Here is a 17,188-nt window from a genome sequence, read left to right as displayed (position 1 = left end):
CACTAAACGCATTCAAATGGTCATTGGATAGGCATATGGACGATAAGGGAATAGTGTAGAGGGACTTTAGAAGGGTTTCACAGGACGGTGCAACATCGTGGGCCGAAGGGCCTGTACTGCGCTATAACGTTCTATGTTCTCTGTTCCCTGGCTGGTGGTTCCGATTTATACAATTTACTATAAAACTCACGAAATATATCATTCACCCCCAATGGATCCAGAACCATGCCCCCCCCCCTGTATCTCTCACATTCCCAATCTCTCTCGTGCCTCTTGTTTCCTCAGCTGGTGCGCCAGCATCCTGCTGGCTTTTCCCCCATATTCATTACCCTCCTCAGTTGTCCCTCTGCCTCACCTGTGGACAGGAAACCAAATTCCAGCTGCAGTCCCTGATGCTCCTTCAAAAGCCTGTAATCCGGAGACTCCGCGCACCTCCTGTCCACCTGTAAAATATTGCCTACCAATCTGTTCAACTCTGCCCGCTCAGCCTTCGCCTTATGGATCTGAATTGAGATGGATTTCCCCCCCCCCCTAATAACTGCCTTCAGTGCCTCCCAAACCACCCTCACCCAAACCTCACCCATGTCATTGATCCGAGATGTAACGGCCTTGTCACGGCACCAAGTCAGGCGTGACTAGGCCATTCGATTGCGCCCAAGGCCTATTCCATTGTCCTCTCGTGTGGAATGTACAATATGATGATATTGTCCTGTGTGTGTATGTGATTTGATAAAAACTGACTTTGTTTGGATTGTTCAGAATGAATGTTGCATGCAAAAGTTCAGATTTGGAAATCCATTTGCGCTTGTTCAAATTATGTTTTCTTTTCATGTTTTGAATTATTCTACGGCAATTTTACCTGCAGTTGTGGCAGAGACCAAGAGTGCAGAATGAATGCCCTGAGATTTTGAGTCTTGGAAGCCTTGTTAACTGAGGAGGATAGTGTAGAACTTCAATGGGACATAGACAAGTTGGTGACATGGGTGGATAGGTGGCAGATGAAGCCCAATGCAAAGAAATGTGAAGTAGCTCATTTTGGTCAGCAGAACATGGAGAGATAACATGAATCAAAGAGTAAACTTCTAAAGAAGGTAGCGGAGCTGAGGGACCTGGGTTTAAATATACAAAGAAAATGCAAATGGTCGGACAGGTTGAGAGGGCAGTTAATAAAGCCTAGGCTTTATTAATTGAGGCAAAAAGTACAGGAGCAAGGATGGAATACTGGGTTTATTTATGTCACTAGTTCAGCCTCAGCTAGAGTACTATGTCCAGCTCTGGGTGTCACACTTCAGGAAGGATGTGAAGACATTGGTGAGAATGCAGGAAAGATTCACGAGAATGGTTTCAGGGGTGAGGAACATCAGTTACGAAGATAGATTGGACTGTTTTCCTTTGAGAAAAGAGGGTTGATGGGAGATTTGATGGAAGTGTTCAAAATCATGAGGGGACTGGACAGAGTAGATAGGGAGAAAATGTTCCCACTCGAGAGAATTGGGAATGAGAGGGCACATTGATAAAAGAAGCAAAAGTGAAATGCGGAGAGATTTTTTTATGCAGCATGTTGTTAATGTTTAGAATGGACTGCCTGAGAGTGTGGTGGAGGCAGGTTCAGCAGAAGCATTCAAAAGGCAATTCAACTGTTATCTGAAACAGAAAAAATGTATAGGGTTACAGCGAGATGTGGGGAAATGGCACCAGATGAATTGCTCATTTGGAAAGCTAGTGCGGACACGACAGGCCTCCTACTAAAGATTGGTGGAGTTGCAGATAGCGAGGAGGACTGTCAGAGAATACAACAAAATATAGATAGATTGGAGAGTTCGGCAGAGAAATGACAGATGGAGTTCAATCCAGGCAAATGCAAGGGGCCTCACGGTAGCATGGTGGTTAGCATCAATGCTTCACAGCTCCAGGGTCCCAGGTTCGATTCCCGGCTGGGTCAATGTCTGTGTGGAGTCTGCACGTCCTCCCTGTGTGTGCGTGGGTTTCCTCCGGGTGCTCCGGTTTCCTCCCACAGTCCAAAGATGTGCGGGTTAGGTGGATTGGCCATGCTAAAATTGCCCGTAGTGTAAGGTTAATGGGGGGATTGTTGGGTTACGGGTATGTGGGTTTAAGTAGGGTGATCATTGCTCGGCACAACATCGAGGGCCGAAGGGCCAGTTCTGTGCTGTACTGTTCTATGTTCTATGTGATGCATTTTGGAAGATCAAATTCAAGAGCGGACTATATGGTCAATGGAAGGGTCTTGGGGAAAATTGATGGAGAGAGATCTGGGAGTTCATGTCCATTGTACCCTGAAGGTGGCAACGCAGGTTGATAGAGTGGTCAAGAAGGCATACAGCATGATTGCCTTCATCGGACGGGGTATTGAGTACAAGAGTTGGCAGGTCATGTTACAGTTGTATAGGACTTTGGTTCGGCCACATTTGGAATACTGCGTGCAGTTCTGGTCGCCACATTACCAGAAGGATGTGGATGCTTTGGAGAGGGTGCAGAGGAGGTTCACCAGGATGTTGCCTGGTATGGAGGGTGCTAGCTATGAAGAAAGGTTGAGTAGATTAGGATTGTTTTTGTTGGAAAGACAGAGGTTGAGGGGGGACCTGATTGAGATCTACAAAATTATGAGAGGTATGGACAGGGTGGATAGCAACAAGCTTTTCCCAAGAGTGGGGATGTCAGTTACAAGGGGTCACGATTTCAAGATGAGAGGAGAAAAGTTTAAGGGAGATGTGCGTGGAAAGTTTTTTACGCAGAGGGTGGTGGGTGCCTGGAACGCTTTACCAGTGGAGGTGGTAGAGGCGGGCACGATTGCATCATCTAGACAGGTATATGAACGGGCGGGAACAGAGGGAAGTAGACCTTGGAAAATAGGAGACAGGTTTAGATAAAGGATCTGGATCGGTGCAGACTGGGAGGGCCGAAGGGCCTGTTCCTGTGCTGTAATTTTCTTTGTTCTTTGTACTGCACTGTAACAATTCTGCGTTTCAGTTACTTCATCTTAAAATAATGCTACTTTTTTTGTGTTCAGTGCTCCATTTTCCCTGTTGGAATTTCCGTCACTGTGTTTGTATATGTTTGTGGACTGATAATGATCCAGCTTGTTGACATTTTTTTCAGCTTCGTGTCCGATTTTGTTCCATCCTATTTTATGGTCTTTATGACTATTATTAATTTTCAAACTGGTCCACAGACCCAAGGTAGTTTCTGCAGAGTTCTGGCATGTTTCTGTACTTTTGGCTTGCAGGTGTATTATTTCTGTTGCTGAATATGAAGAGATGTTTTTCTTGTCACTGCCTTTTGGAACCCAGAGCACAGGCCACCCACAAATGTGTTAATACTGGCAGGGTTTCCTGCAAAGAGGTTTGAAAGCAACTAACCTGAAAGAGCACATCGATTTAAAGCAGAGTAAAGTCTACATGGATGTATACATCTTGGAGGCTGTAATCCTACATACCAAATTAATAATTTCTTAGATATGTAAGAGTGCATTCGTAATTAAGTGTGGGAAAGAGTATGCTTCATAACTGTGCCTGGATTATTTAATGTCTTACAGAACATGCAATAATTGTGCTTTATTGGCACAGTTGTCACCTTTGACACTGATTCAGAGATTGTAGTTGGCTTGATCATGATCTAGCCTGTTAGTTCCACAGTAGTACTGCAGGCGATGGATTAAAATTAGACCCTCTCTGCTTATTGCTTGCTTCCCATCAGTATTAAAGGTATTATAGTCTTGGGGCCTCACGGTAGCATGGTGGTTAGCATCAATGCTTCACAGCTCCAGGGTCCCAGGTTCGATTCCCGGCTGGGTCACTGTCTGTGTGGAGTCTGCACGTCCTCCCCGTGTGTGTGTTGGTTTCCTCCGGGTGCTCCGGTTTCCTCCCACAGTCCAAAGATGTGCGGGTTAGGTGGATTGGCCATGCTAAATTGCCCGTAGTGTAAAGGTTAATGGGGGGATTGTTGGGTTAGGGGTATGTGGGTTTAAGTGGGGTGATCATTGCTCGGCACAACATCGAGGGCCGAAGGGCCTGTTCTGTGCTGTACTGTTCTATGTTCTATGTTCTATAGTACTGGGTTCTGGCCATTATTTCTCCATTTAAGAAACACCACGAGAACCATGATTTTTGCTGTTTGGGGAATCATGAGATGGAAGCATTTTCAGTCTATCTTTCCAAACCAGGAGCAGAGAGAATGGGATAACATTTACTTTTCAAATGATATAAACATGATTAGGTTATTTGGCTTTCACACCAACTGTGAGGGCAGCAAGGTAAGTTCGTGCAAGGGTCAAAGCCACTCAGTTTTTAATGGCCTTGTGGAGTCACTGAAGTTATTAATTTTGATGGTTGAAAAAGTGATGATTCATAAGATATATTAACTTAAATTGCGCCAAAGCACAAGCTTAACAATTCAATGCATCTTTACTACATAAGAACAGAAGTAAGCCACTGGACCCTTGAATCAGTTCCAACATTCAGCTGGATCATTACTGATCTGTATTTCAGCTCCATTAATCTTCCTTTGTACTATAATCCTGGATAAATTTACTTAACAAACATTTATTGATTTCAGTTTTTAAAGTTTAAATTGATTGGCTATCTATGACCTTTTGAAAGAGCAAGTTTTAGATTTCCACTCGCTTTGTGGGTTTTAAGAATAGTAAAAGCAGAGATTTTTTTTGAAGTGAGAGACTAGTTATAAAAGTTCAATCGTGCGCATGTGTGACAAAGTATTACTGCTCTTCCAAAGAGACAACACAGGCAGACACGGCCTTGTGGTGCCACTGCCCGTGATGCTATGACTCGGCTGTCCTTGAAAACTATCTGCCTCCTCTTACTTCCTTTCCTCTTCAAAGTCCTTCAATGCGCTGTTGCCTTGTAAATCCACTCTCATCGTTCCCAGAACACCGTGTATGAACTGCTCCGATCAGATTTCCACCTTTGTCAAAGTGACAACACAGTTTTTTCCAGTCACAAATGACATTTTATGTGCCAGTGACAGTGGTAAATTATTCTTCTTGGTTCTACTGGACTGTCTGTAGTCGTTGACCAGGTTGAGCAGACTATACTTCTTGAACATCTCTGTACCATCACCCAGTTGTTTGGGACCTCATTCTCCTGGTTCCACTCTTATCTACACAGTCGTTGTCAGGTAATCACCTACAGTGTCTTCTGTTCCTGTTCCTGCACCAATACTTCTCGTGTCCGTCATGGTGGAATCCCAGGAAAGATTTGACAAAGGCGTCATGGACATAATACGAAACGTGTGGTAATAGTGTTAAAGACTAAGGCAGGTGTTAATAGTGGCATAAAGGTCAGGTAGCAGAATGTGTTCATAGCAAAGTGCTCTCACTGATTCCTGATCTATTTTGCTCCACCCCATCTCTTCAAACATATGAAACCCATCTTTCCTCAGTTTTGAAGATACACACTCAGATGTTAGATTTATTTCTCTTTCTCCAAATGCTAGCACACCTGCTGAGTTTTTCAAGCATTTTCTGATTTTATTCCTGCCATCTGCTGCTGCAGGCAAGTCATTGGATTCATACATGGCATCCTTATTTCCTAAAGTGTGTTCCCCAAAACTGGCCATGATATTCATGTGGGGTCTGACTAAGACTGCGGCCAGCTGAAGCATTTACTTCCTCACTTTTGCATTCTGATTTCCTAAAGGGCAACACTTTGTAACCGTTTGATTACGTTTTATAGCTGTCTACTTTTTGTAGCTGAATACCCAAATCCATTTGCTCCTCCATAGCTTCTTTTTGTCTCTGATCCAAAGTTAAGTCTCTTCCCTGCATTGAACGCTACCTCCTGTAATACTGCCCACTTGCAGAGTCCCTTTGCAATCTGTCCCCCAATTGGCACAATTTATTGTCCCTCTTAAATTAGTTTAATTTGCAAACTTGGAAACACTACTTGCTCTGCCCTCATCCAATATGATGAAAAGCTGAGGACCCAGCACAGGTTCCAGGGTCGCTTTTGGTCAATCAGAGAATGTTCCATTTATCCCTACTCCTCTGTACCTTTCCACCCAAATCAGTTACAAATTTCAGAAAGCTACTTCATGTTCCACACATTCTAATTTTTGCTTATAATCTCTGGGGTAACTTTATCAGATGCCCTCTGGAAGTCCATATAAAATGTATCCATGCCACCTCCCCATCCACGAAGCTGGTGCCTTCCAAAAGGTCAGTTTATTCAGACATGCCATTCCCTTCACAAATCCATACTGAATCTTTGACCAATTAATACTTATTAGCTTTTGAACTGCCACTTGTGATTATATCATGCTTCATGTGTGTTTGCCTGAATGATTTTGCTGAATACTTTATGCTATTCATTGCCATTCTCCCTCTTCTTTGCTCTGTTCCGCCACATGTTTTTTCATAATGTGTGTAACTGCTGATCCTAATTGAAGGTAGCACTACTGCTGGTGCTGCCTTACTGTGAGAAACCATCATGTTTGCTGACTACCTGCAGGTCTGTTGGCTCAATAAAGGCACTACACTGTCCAGCAATTGATACCATGGTGATTTAACCCTGTGGAATCTATCCTATAATATTAACACCCCAAATCAGAACCGATATAGCATAACCAGTAAAGCATAACCAGTTTGTTGATAGATTTGATTCCACACTGGTTAATCAATGGGCAGGATTTCACAGCTGGTAGGTTTCCAGCCTTGCGACTGAACAACTCACCGTAAACCCTTCCCTGTCTTGCAGTGAATCAGCACTCGGACGACTTGTTTAAGTGGTTCACGGCGGGCCCCCTGCTCCCACCTGAGAGGAAGTACCGCCTCCCAGAGCTGTCAGCCGATCAGATTGGATGGTAGCTCTCTGATCCTCATGGTGTCACTGGGCGTAACAGAGTGTGGCAAAGTGGCCAACAGAAATCCATCCACCATCTGCTGCTGCCACCCCCAAAAAGCTGCCCACAGGGGACTGTCAAGTTTAGCTTTTGGGGTGACGTACTTTATTGTACATTTTAATGTGACTGCTGCAGACCGCAAAGCAATTATTTCAAAAAATATTGGTGCTGCCAAGTATGTTGAGATCAATGATACTGCAAAAACAGTAGCTAGTTTTGTTGGTATTCGTGGGTTGTTACACCATGTTGGAAGTGTGAAATCCATTTCCTTTATGTGCTTCCATTGTGTACTCTTGATTGTTGGACGAATGTTTTGTATGTTGTGGATTGTCTCCACACTGAAGGAGTAATTTTTTTGGACCAACGCAACTCTGCATAATTTTTAACATCGATATTTAGCTCTCACTGCGCATAGAAATAACTCTGATTTTCAGTTACAGTAAATAAACTGGGTTTTATTTGCGTTGCCCAGGGTGATTGACTCATGCTTTTACATTTCCTGTTGGGAGGCGCAGTTTTGCTGATTAGCTTCCCCTGGCGGCAGAACCAGCCAACGACATTCTGCAGCAAACGACCAGGACGTCAGGTTGATCAAGTCCAGAAAATGTGTGGGGTTGAGTTCTGTTACAATGGTCCGTTCACTGTGCTGGAGGACCAGCATGACCAATTGTGCTGCCTGGCAAATTAAATGATTGGGTTAAATCAAGATAGACCACCCTTCCACCCTTTGAATTGCAATTACTTGAGTTCTGTTTATTAACTTCTCAAACCAGATACTCAATTTCTGTTACATTAAAAAATAATAATAATCTTTATTAGTGTCACAAGCAGGCTTACATTAACACTGCAATGAAGTTCTGTGAGAATCCCCTCATCGCCACACTCCGGCGCCTGCTGGGTACACTGAGGGAGAATTCAGAATGTCTAATTCACCTATCAAGCATGTCTTTTGGGCGGAAACCGGAGCACTCGGAGGAAACCCATGCAGACACGAGGAGAATGTGCAGACTCCGCATAGACGGTGACCCAAACCGGGTCCTAAGTTCTCTGAAGCAACAGTGCTAACCACTAGGCTACCGTGCATAGGGGCTGGTTCAGCACAGTGGGCTAAATAGCTGGCTTGTAATGGAGAACAAGGTCAGCAGCGCGGGTTCAATTCCCGTACCGGCCTCCTCGAACAGGAGCCGGAATATGGCGACGAGGGACTTTTCACAGTGACTTCATTGAAGCCTACTTGTGACAAATGATTATTATTATTATCAATCCTCAAACTAAATATATAAATCATGAAGTTACATATTTATAATACAGCTTGCTTCAGATCTTTGACTGCTGCCTTGGAATCTCATATTGATGTTTTGATGTTATTGTGACTCTGGGTTCTCCTGCTAAAAGCAGTGAGTCATTGCACTCCAGCAACCTGTCATTCAACAGGTTAGCAGGATTACTGACGCACTACGCCTGGAGAGTTGGTTGATCTCTTGCCCTGTCTCAGGATGGCAGCTTTTTAATCATTTACCCTGAACAGCGTACTATCGCTGAATCCCCACTATCAGCATCTTGGGGGTTACTATTGATCAGAAACGTCTCTCGATAAGCCATACAAATAGTGTTATGACAGGGGCAGGTCATAGGCTAGGTAATCTGTGACAAGTAATCTACATCCTGACTTCTCAAATCAAATCCATCATCTTCTGTTCAGGGCACAAGTCAGGATTACTGTCCATATTCCTGGACTCTCTATATGCTTAGATGAGTGGATTTGCAAGAACACCCGAGAAGCTCAACACTGTTACAGATACCGAGAGGCAGTGGCATAACTTTTCCCTTTCCCGTTCATCTCTTGGTTGACTATAACTAGATGTATATTGAAAGGGAGTGTTTTTGGCCTTTGTGTCATGACTTGAAACATACTCAAAGCAGGTTTTCTGGTAAGTTTAAAACAAAAGATACACATTTCTTCACACAAAACCTGAAATATAAATGCAACAACAGTACTCACTCCCTCAAATGCACAGGCATTTTGATGAGTAAATTGAACCTTTGAACTAATGTGGAATAGTGGGGCGAGATAATTTGCACATTGCTCCCATTCCAGTCGTAACAGTGGATATAAAGATTGAAGATATCAGAGCTGCAGGGCTGTAACCAAATACACTAAATCAAGAAGCTGAAGGATAACTTAAAATGGCAGCTTCTATACGACTCAGAAACTTGGACCACATGCAGACCCTACCTCAAAGTTACCATCAGCACTACATGAGCCGGATTAGAACATAGAACAGTACAGCACAGAACAGGCCCTTCGGCCCTCAATGTTGTGCCGAGCCATGATCACTCTACTCAAACCCACGTATCCACCCCATACCCGTAACCCAACAACCCCCCCCTAACCTTACTTTTATTAGGACACTACGGGCAATTTAGCATGGCCAATCCACCTAACCCGCACATCTTTGGGCTGTGGGAGGAAACCGGAGCACCCGGAGGAAACCCACGCACACAGGGGGAGGACGTGCAGACTCCACACAGACAGTGACCCAGCCGGGAATTGAACCTGGGACCCTGGAGCTGTGAAGCATTTATGCTAACCACCATGCTACCCTGCTGCCCCGTATCTCTGCATCAGCTGGGAGGGCAGGTGCACGAGCATCAGTGTCCTTGAAGGAACCAAGGGCATCAGCATCGAGGCCATGATCATCTGAAACAAACTCCCCTGGGCCGGCCATATGCTTAGGATGTCAGTGTCCTGACTGCCAAGCAAATCTTCTTTGCCCAGCTCAAGGTAGGCACCCAAAATAGAGGACAAGCACTTAAAAGGCACCTTAAGAAATGCAACATAGAGATCAATGCCTGGGAGACCCTTGTTCAGAAGATACCTACTTGGAGGAACCTCCTGATTGAAGGGACACAATTATTCTAGGATGCCCAACCGCCAGAGGAGGCCCAGAGAAAGAACTTGCGAAAGGAATGCCAGCGATCTAGAGTCCAAGGACCGATCCCATTCCCGGACACGCCTGCCACGTGTGCAGTCAAAATGCGGCTCTAGGATCAGGCTCACCACCCATGCAAGAATCCACAGAACCCATGACCAACAACATAGGGCGCGATTCTCCGGACTCACGACGGTTCGGAGAATAGCGGGCGTCGCAAATTTTTACGGCGACGCTGTTCCGACGCCCTCCCGCTATTCTCCGAACCCCGCAAAATCTCGGAGTCGCCATTCCCGACAAACGCCTCCTTTCCGCCCCCGACACGACCAGATTCGCCACTAATAGCCCCCCCCCCGCTATTCACCGGCCCGGATGGGCCGAAGTCCCGACATCATCGCGCCCTGTTTGCACGGCGTGAAACACACCTGCTATTTAAGTTCGTCAACCAGTCGGGCTGGCTGACGACAGCTTGGAGGAGGTCAGGGCACCACTCAGCGCACCGCTCAGCGCACCGCTCAGCGCACCGCTCAGCGCACCGCTCGAGTCTGGCCACAACGGAGAAGGCATCCCTGAGAACGGGAGGGGGGGGTCCAGAGCGCGGTCAGTGGGGGAGACGGGGTGGGCAGTGGGGGGGACGGGGGGGGCAGTGGGGGGAACGGGGGGGCAGTGGGGGGGACGGGGGGGCAGTGGGGGGGGAGTGGGGGAGACGGGGGGGGGAGCGGGGGAGATGGGGGGGGGAGTGGGAGGGGGGGGGTTTAGGTAGAGAGTGAGCCGTCCAACCCCGTAACAAAATGTCTGCCACCATGCCATGGTGTGCCGGTCACGAGGACACGGCCGCTGGTTCCCCTGTGGCTTACGGCCACAGGCCACTGACGCACCTGTGAAGAGGACGTAGTTTACTGGCCGTTGGATGCAGAAAGTGACCAGGGGTTAGGCTGCCCGTGTGTCAGCAGCGCGATCAGGCCACCGGGACACACAGGTATCCCGTGGCAGGCGGCTGCCGAGGTGTCGACTAACCTCCGTCTAACATGTCCCGTTTCTCTGCCCCCCACCACCCTTCTGTAGGTTAGCACAATGTATGTGAACAGAACGGCTATGTTCTGCTCAGTGGTTGGGGCCGCTGCACTGCATTTGGAGATGGAGCAGCATCCACACCCACAACCCGCAGTGGCTGCAGGGCCAGCTGCAGCAGCAGAGGGAAGGGCCGAGGAGTTGCCAGTCGTCGAGCAGCATGGGGAGGAGGAGGAGGAGGAAGAGGAAGAGGAGAGAGTGAGGGTGCAGCCACGGCGCCAGAGGCGACGACCAAAGCCGAGGGTGTACCGTGTCCGGGTCTCTTTCCTAACAATGACGGACATCACCTGCAGGAGGAGACTCCGGCTGAGTAGGCAGACGGTGATACACATTTTTTTTTTTTTTTAGAGAAATACAGCACAGAACAGGCCCTTCGGCCCACGATGTTGCGCCGAACTTTTGTCCTAGGTTAATCATAGAATTTTGGACAATTTTTCATGGCCAATCCACCCAACCTGCACATCTTTGGACTGTGGGAGGAAACCGGAGTACCCGGAGGAAACCCACGCAGTCACGGGGAGGATGTGCAGACTCCACACAGACAGTGACCCAAGTCGAAATCGAACTTGGGACCCTGGAGCTGTGAAGCAATTGTGCTATCCACAATGCTACCGTGCTGCCCTTAAGAAGTTAACCTACACTCCATTATTCTACCCTAATCCAAGTACCTATCCAATAGCCACTTGAAGGTCCCTAACTTTTCCGACTCAACTACTACCACAGGCAGTGCATTCCATGCCCCCACTACTCTCTGGGTAAAGAACCTACCTCTGACATCCCCTCTATATCTTCCACCATTTATCTTAAATTTATGTCCCCTTGTAATGGTGTGTTCCACCCGGGGAAAAAGTCTCTGACTGTCTAACTATTCCCCTGATCATCTTATAAACCTCTATCAAGTCGCCCCTCATCCTTCTCCGTTCTAATGAGAAAAGGCCTAGCTCCCTCAACCTTTCCTCGTATGACCTACTCTCCATTCCAGGCAACATCCTGGTAAATCTCCTTTGCACCTTTTCCAAAGCTTCCACATCCTTCCTAAAATCAGGTGACCAGAACTGCACACAGTACTCCAAATGTGGCCTGACCAAGGTTTTGTACAGCTGCATCATCACCTCACGGCTCTTAAATTCAATCCCTCTGCTAATGAACGCTAGCCCACCATAGGCCTTCTTCACAGCTCTATCCACTTGAATGGCAACTTTCAAAGAACTATGAACATAGACCCCAAGATCTCTCTGCTCCTCCACATTGCCAAGAACCCTACCATGAACCCTGTATTCCGCATTCAGATTTGTCCTTCCAAAATGGACAACCTCACACTTGTCAGGGTTAAACTCCATCTGCCACTTCTCAGCCCAGCTCTGCATTCTATCTATGTCTCTTTGAAGCCGACAACAGCCCTCCTCACTATCCACAACTCCACCAATCTTCGTATCATCTGCAAATTTACTGACCCACCCTTCAACTCCCTCATCCAAGTCGTTAATGAAAATCACAAACAGCAGAGGACCCAGAACTGATCCCTGCGGTACGCCACTGATAACTGGGCTCCAGGCTGAATATTTGCCATCCACCACCACTCTCTGTCTTCTATCGGTTAGCCAGTTTGTTATCCAACTAGCCAAATTTCCCACTATCCCATGCCTCCTTACTTTCTGCATAAGCCTACCATGGGGAACCTTATCAAATGCCTTACTAAAATCCATGTACACTACATCCACTGCTTTACCTTCATCCACATGCTTGGTCACCTCCTCAAAGAATTCAATAAGACTTGTAAGGCAAGACCTACCCCTCACAAATCCGTGCTGACTATCCCTAATCAAGCAATGCCTTTCCAGATGCTCAGAAATCCTATCCCTCAGTACCCTTTCCATTACTTTGCCTACCACCGAAGTAAGACTAACTGGCCTGTAATTCCCAGGGTTATCCCTATTCCCTTTTTTGAACAGGGGCACGACATTCGCCGCTCTCCAATCCTCTGGTACCACCCCTGTTGACAGCGAGGACGAAAAGATCATTGCCAACGGCTCTGCAATTTCATTTCTTGCTTCCCATAGAATCCTTGGATATATCCCGTCAGGCCCGGGGGACTTGTCTATCCTCAAGTTTTTCAAAACGCGCAGCACATCTTCCTTCCTGACAAGTATCTCCTCAAGCTTATCAGTCTGCTTCACGCTGTCCTCTCCAACAATATGGCCCCTCTCGTTTGTAAATACTGAAGAAAAATACTTGTTCAAGATCTCTCCTATCTCTTCAGACTCAATACACAATCTCCCGCTACTGTCCTTAATCGGACCTACCCTCGCTCTAGTCATTCTCATATTCTCACATATGTGTAAAAGGCGTTGGGGTTTCCTTGATCCTACCCGCCAAAGATTTTTCATGCCCTCTCTTAGCTCTCCTAATCCCTTTCTTCAGTTCCCTCCTGGCTATCCTGTATCCCTCCAGCGCCCTGTCTGAACCTTGTTTCTTCAGCCTTACATAAGTCTCCTTCTTCCTCTTAACAAGACATTCAACCTCTCTTGTCAACCATGGTTCCCTCACTCGACCATCTCTTCCCTGCCTGACAGGGACATACATATCAAAGACACGCAGTACCTGTTCCTTGAACAAGTTCCACATTTCACTTGTGTCCTTCCCTGACAGCCTATGTTCCTAACTTCTGCACTTCAATTCTTGTCTGACAGCATTGTATTTACCCTTCCCCCAATTATAAACCTTGCCCTGTTGCTCGCACCTATCCCTCTCCATTACGAAAGTGAAAGTCACAGAATTGTGGTCACTACCTCCAAAATGCTCCCCCACTAACAAATCTATCACCTGCCCTGGTTCATTACCAAGTAGTAAATCCAATATGGCCTCCCCTCTGGTCGGACAATCTACATACTGTGTTAGAAAAGCTTCCTGGACACACTGCACAAACACTACCCCATCCAAACTATTTGATCTAAAGAGTTTCCACTCAATGTTTGGGAAGTTGAAGTCGCCCATGACTACTACCCTGTGACTTCTGCACCTTTCCAAAATCTGTTTCCCAATCTGTTCCTCCACATCTCTGCTGCTATTGGGGGGCCTATAGAAAACTCCCAACAAGGTGACTGCTCCTTTCCTATTTCTAACTTCAACCCATATTACCTCAGTAGGCAGATCCCCCTCGAACTGCCTTTCTGCAGCTGTTATACTATCTCTAATTAACAATGCCACCCCCCCACCTCTTTTACCATCCTCCCTAATCTTGTTGAAACATCTATACCCAGGGACCTCCAACAACCATTTCTGCCCCTCTTCTATCCAAGTTTCCGTGATGGCCACCACATCGTAGCCCCAAGTACAGATCCATGCCTTAAGTTCACCCACCTTATCCCTGATGCTTCTTGCATTAAAGTATACACACTTCAACCCATCTCCTTGCCTGCAAGTACTCTCCTTTGTCATTGTTACTTTCCCCACTGCATCACTACACGCTTTGGCGTCCTGACTATCGTCTACCTTAGTTGCTGGACTACAGATCCGTCCAAATACCTGAAGCCCTCCCTCCTACACCATTCCTGCAGCCACGCGTTCAACTGCACTCTCTCCCTCTTCCTAACCTCGCTATCACGTGGCACCGGCAACAAACCAGAGATGACAACTCTGTCTGTCCTGGCCTTTAACTTCCAGCCTAACTCCCTAAACTTGTTTATTACCTCCACACCCTTTTTCCTACCTACATCGTTGGTACCAATGTGCACCACGACTTCTGGCTGCTCACCCTCCCCCTTCAGGATCCTGAAGACATGATCAGAGACATCCCTGGCCCTGGTACCCGGGAGGCAACATACCTTTCGGGAGTCTCGCTCGCGACCACAGAATCTCCTATCTATTCCCCTAACCATTGAATCTCCTATTACTATTGCTTTTCTATGCTCCCCCCTTCCCTTCTGATCCCTAGAGCCAGACTCAGTGCCAGAGACCTGGCCGCTGGGGCCTTCCCCCGGTAGGTCATCCCCCCCCAACAGCATCCAAAACGGTATACTTGTTTTGAAGGGGAACGGCCACGAGGGATCCCTGCACTGTCTGCCTGTTAGTTTTCTTTCCCCTGACTGTAACCCAGCTACTCTTGTCCAGTACCTTTGGTGTGGCTACCTCCCTGTAACTCTTCTCTATGACCCCCTCTGCCTCCCGGATGATCCGAATTTCATCCAGCTCCAGCTCCAGTACCTTAACACGGTCTCTGAGGAGCTGCAGTTGGGTGCACTTCCCGCAGGTATAGTCAGCGGGGACACCAGTGGTATCCCTCACCACCCACATCCTACAGGAGGAGCATGCAACTGCCCTCGCCTCCATCCCCTCTTACTTTACAGAATTAGCTGCCCCTTGGACCAACTGGACCTCCGCCCTCCGACTCTACTTCCAGTCAGCTGTACTCTAAACTCCTGGCTCCCTTCACGCTCTTTGATAAATATAGGAAATTAAATGTAAGGAGCCAGTGGCAGTGGGTCCAGCACCAGCTCCCTCCTCACTTAACTCCCTCAGTCACCAAACTCTCACTGTAGCACTCAAATGCAACAAGCTCAGCACTCCCTCAGTCACCAAACTCTCACTGTAGCACTCAAATGCCACAAGCTCAGCACTCCAGTATCTGCCAACTCCTGTCGCACCTCGCCTCACGTGGAACGGGGGGAGGACACGCGATCCCGGTTGCCATCAAGGTGACGGTCGCTCTTAACTTCTATGCTACCGGCTCCTTCCAGTCTCCGAGCGGGGACCTCTCCGGGATCTCCCAGTCATCGGTCCACAGGTGTATCCGGGATGTGACCGACGCCCTCTAAGCCATCGCGGACCGCTACATCACCTCTCCCGAGGACCAAGCAAGTCAAGACTCACGAGCTCGTGGACTTGCCAGCAAGGCCGGGATACCGAGGGTGCAGGGGGCAATCGATTGTGTTCACGTCCCCATGCGCCCGCCTGCAGGGGACAGGGATGTGTTCACAAACAGAAGGGGGACATACTCCATGAATATCCAGGTGGTATGCGACCCCCACATGAGGATCATGAACGTCTCTGCAAGGTTCCCAGGGAGTGTGCATGACTCCTACATACTGGCGCAGTCGTTCATCCCTGCGATGTTTGAGGGACGTCCCCCCCCGGCTGAGGGGCTGGTTGCTAGGCGACAGGGGTTATCCGCTGAGGTCTTGGCTGATGACGCCTATACGGAGGCCTCAGACCAATGCGGAAACACGATACAACGAGGCCCATGCAGCAACCAGGGGTGTGGTGGAGCGCTGCCTTGGCCTCCTGAAGATGAGATTCAGGTGCCTGGACCGCTCTGGAGGGGCCCTGCAGTACCAGCCCGACAGGGTCGCTCGCATTGTTGTGGTCTGCTGTGCGCTGCACAACATCGCGATGCAGAGGGGAGATGGCCTGCTGCAGGAGGCGGAGGGAGAAGCCAGTGGCAGTGGGTCCAGCACAGAGGAGGAGGAGGAGGAGGAGGAGGAGGCTGGTGGAGTGGCGGGCCAGCACGCAGACACGACCCAGGTGCTGGTGATGTCCAGGAGGCGGCACGACAGACCCGGCGAGGACGGCGGGCACGCGACGCCTTGGTGGCAGCACGGTTCACGCATCGCATGTGACGTCCCCGCTGAACACCAAACCACCACCTGCATCGCTAGTCGTGCAGAGGGTCAACACACAACTTCCACCACCACAACCCTCCCCACCCCCTCTCAGTGTACACTGCTCCACTTAGACATCACCCTTACCAGTGAGTCCAGACGGTATGGCACAACATTGATGGCTGTGTCAGCGGGTGTGATCAGTGCCATGTGGAATGATGACAGCCCGCTCTGCGATGAGCTGTGAGCTCAGAATCGTTAGAGAGAGTCTGACCCATGGCAATAGCTGAACCATCCACCTTGGTGGCCGCTGAGATCGTCACTGACACTCCATCACGTGCCCGCGTGGGCTAGCTGTGGAAGGGGTTGGTGGGGGGGGGGGGGGGGGGGGGCAGGGACTGCACACCCGGCACCGAGGTTTCACCACTCGTCAACCCCAGCGACACTCGGTCACCATCACAAATCCTGTGGCTGTGGAACAATCACACGGTATTACAAGTAAGGTGGAACAGTGCGTTTAATGTTAACAATTATTTACAGGTGCCCTAGCCCCTACAACTAAACTGTGCCCTTCACCCGTGCCAACATACTCAGCGTCTATCTTAGTTGCCTTACGGGCCTTACCACTACGTCTAAGTGACTCCCCAGATGATACAGCAGGAGTGGAGGAGGATTGCTGCGAATCGCCCCCCTCGACTCGTTTCTCCTTGGCCA

General features: G+C 48.3%; 1 protein-coding gene across 4 annotated transcripts in view; it reads left to right on the top strand.

Annotated features, from left to right (window-relative positions):
• zdhhc21 (zinc finger DHHC-type palmitoyltransferase 21) overlaps positions 1 to 17,188 on the top strand; it is a 229,507-nt gene that overhangs the window by 104,858 nt on the left and 107,461 nt on the right. The window lies entirely within an intron of this gene.

The sequence above is a fragment of the Scyliorhinus canicula genome, chromosome 8 (genome assembly GCF_902713615.1).
Source record: "Scyliorhinus canicula chromosome 8, sScyCan1.1, whole genome shotgun sequence".
NCBI lineage: Eukaryota > Metazoa > Chordata > Chondrichthyes > Carcharhiniformes > Scyliorhinidae > Scyliorhinus > Scyliorhinus canicula.
Note: the sequence above shows the minus strand (reverse complement) of the source record. Positions and strands in the feature narration are given on the sequence as shown.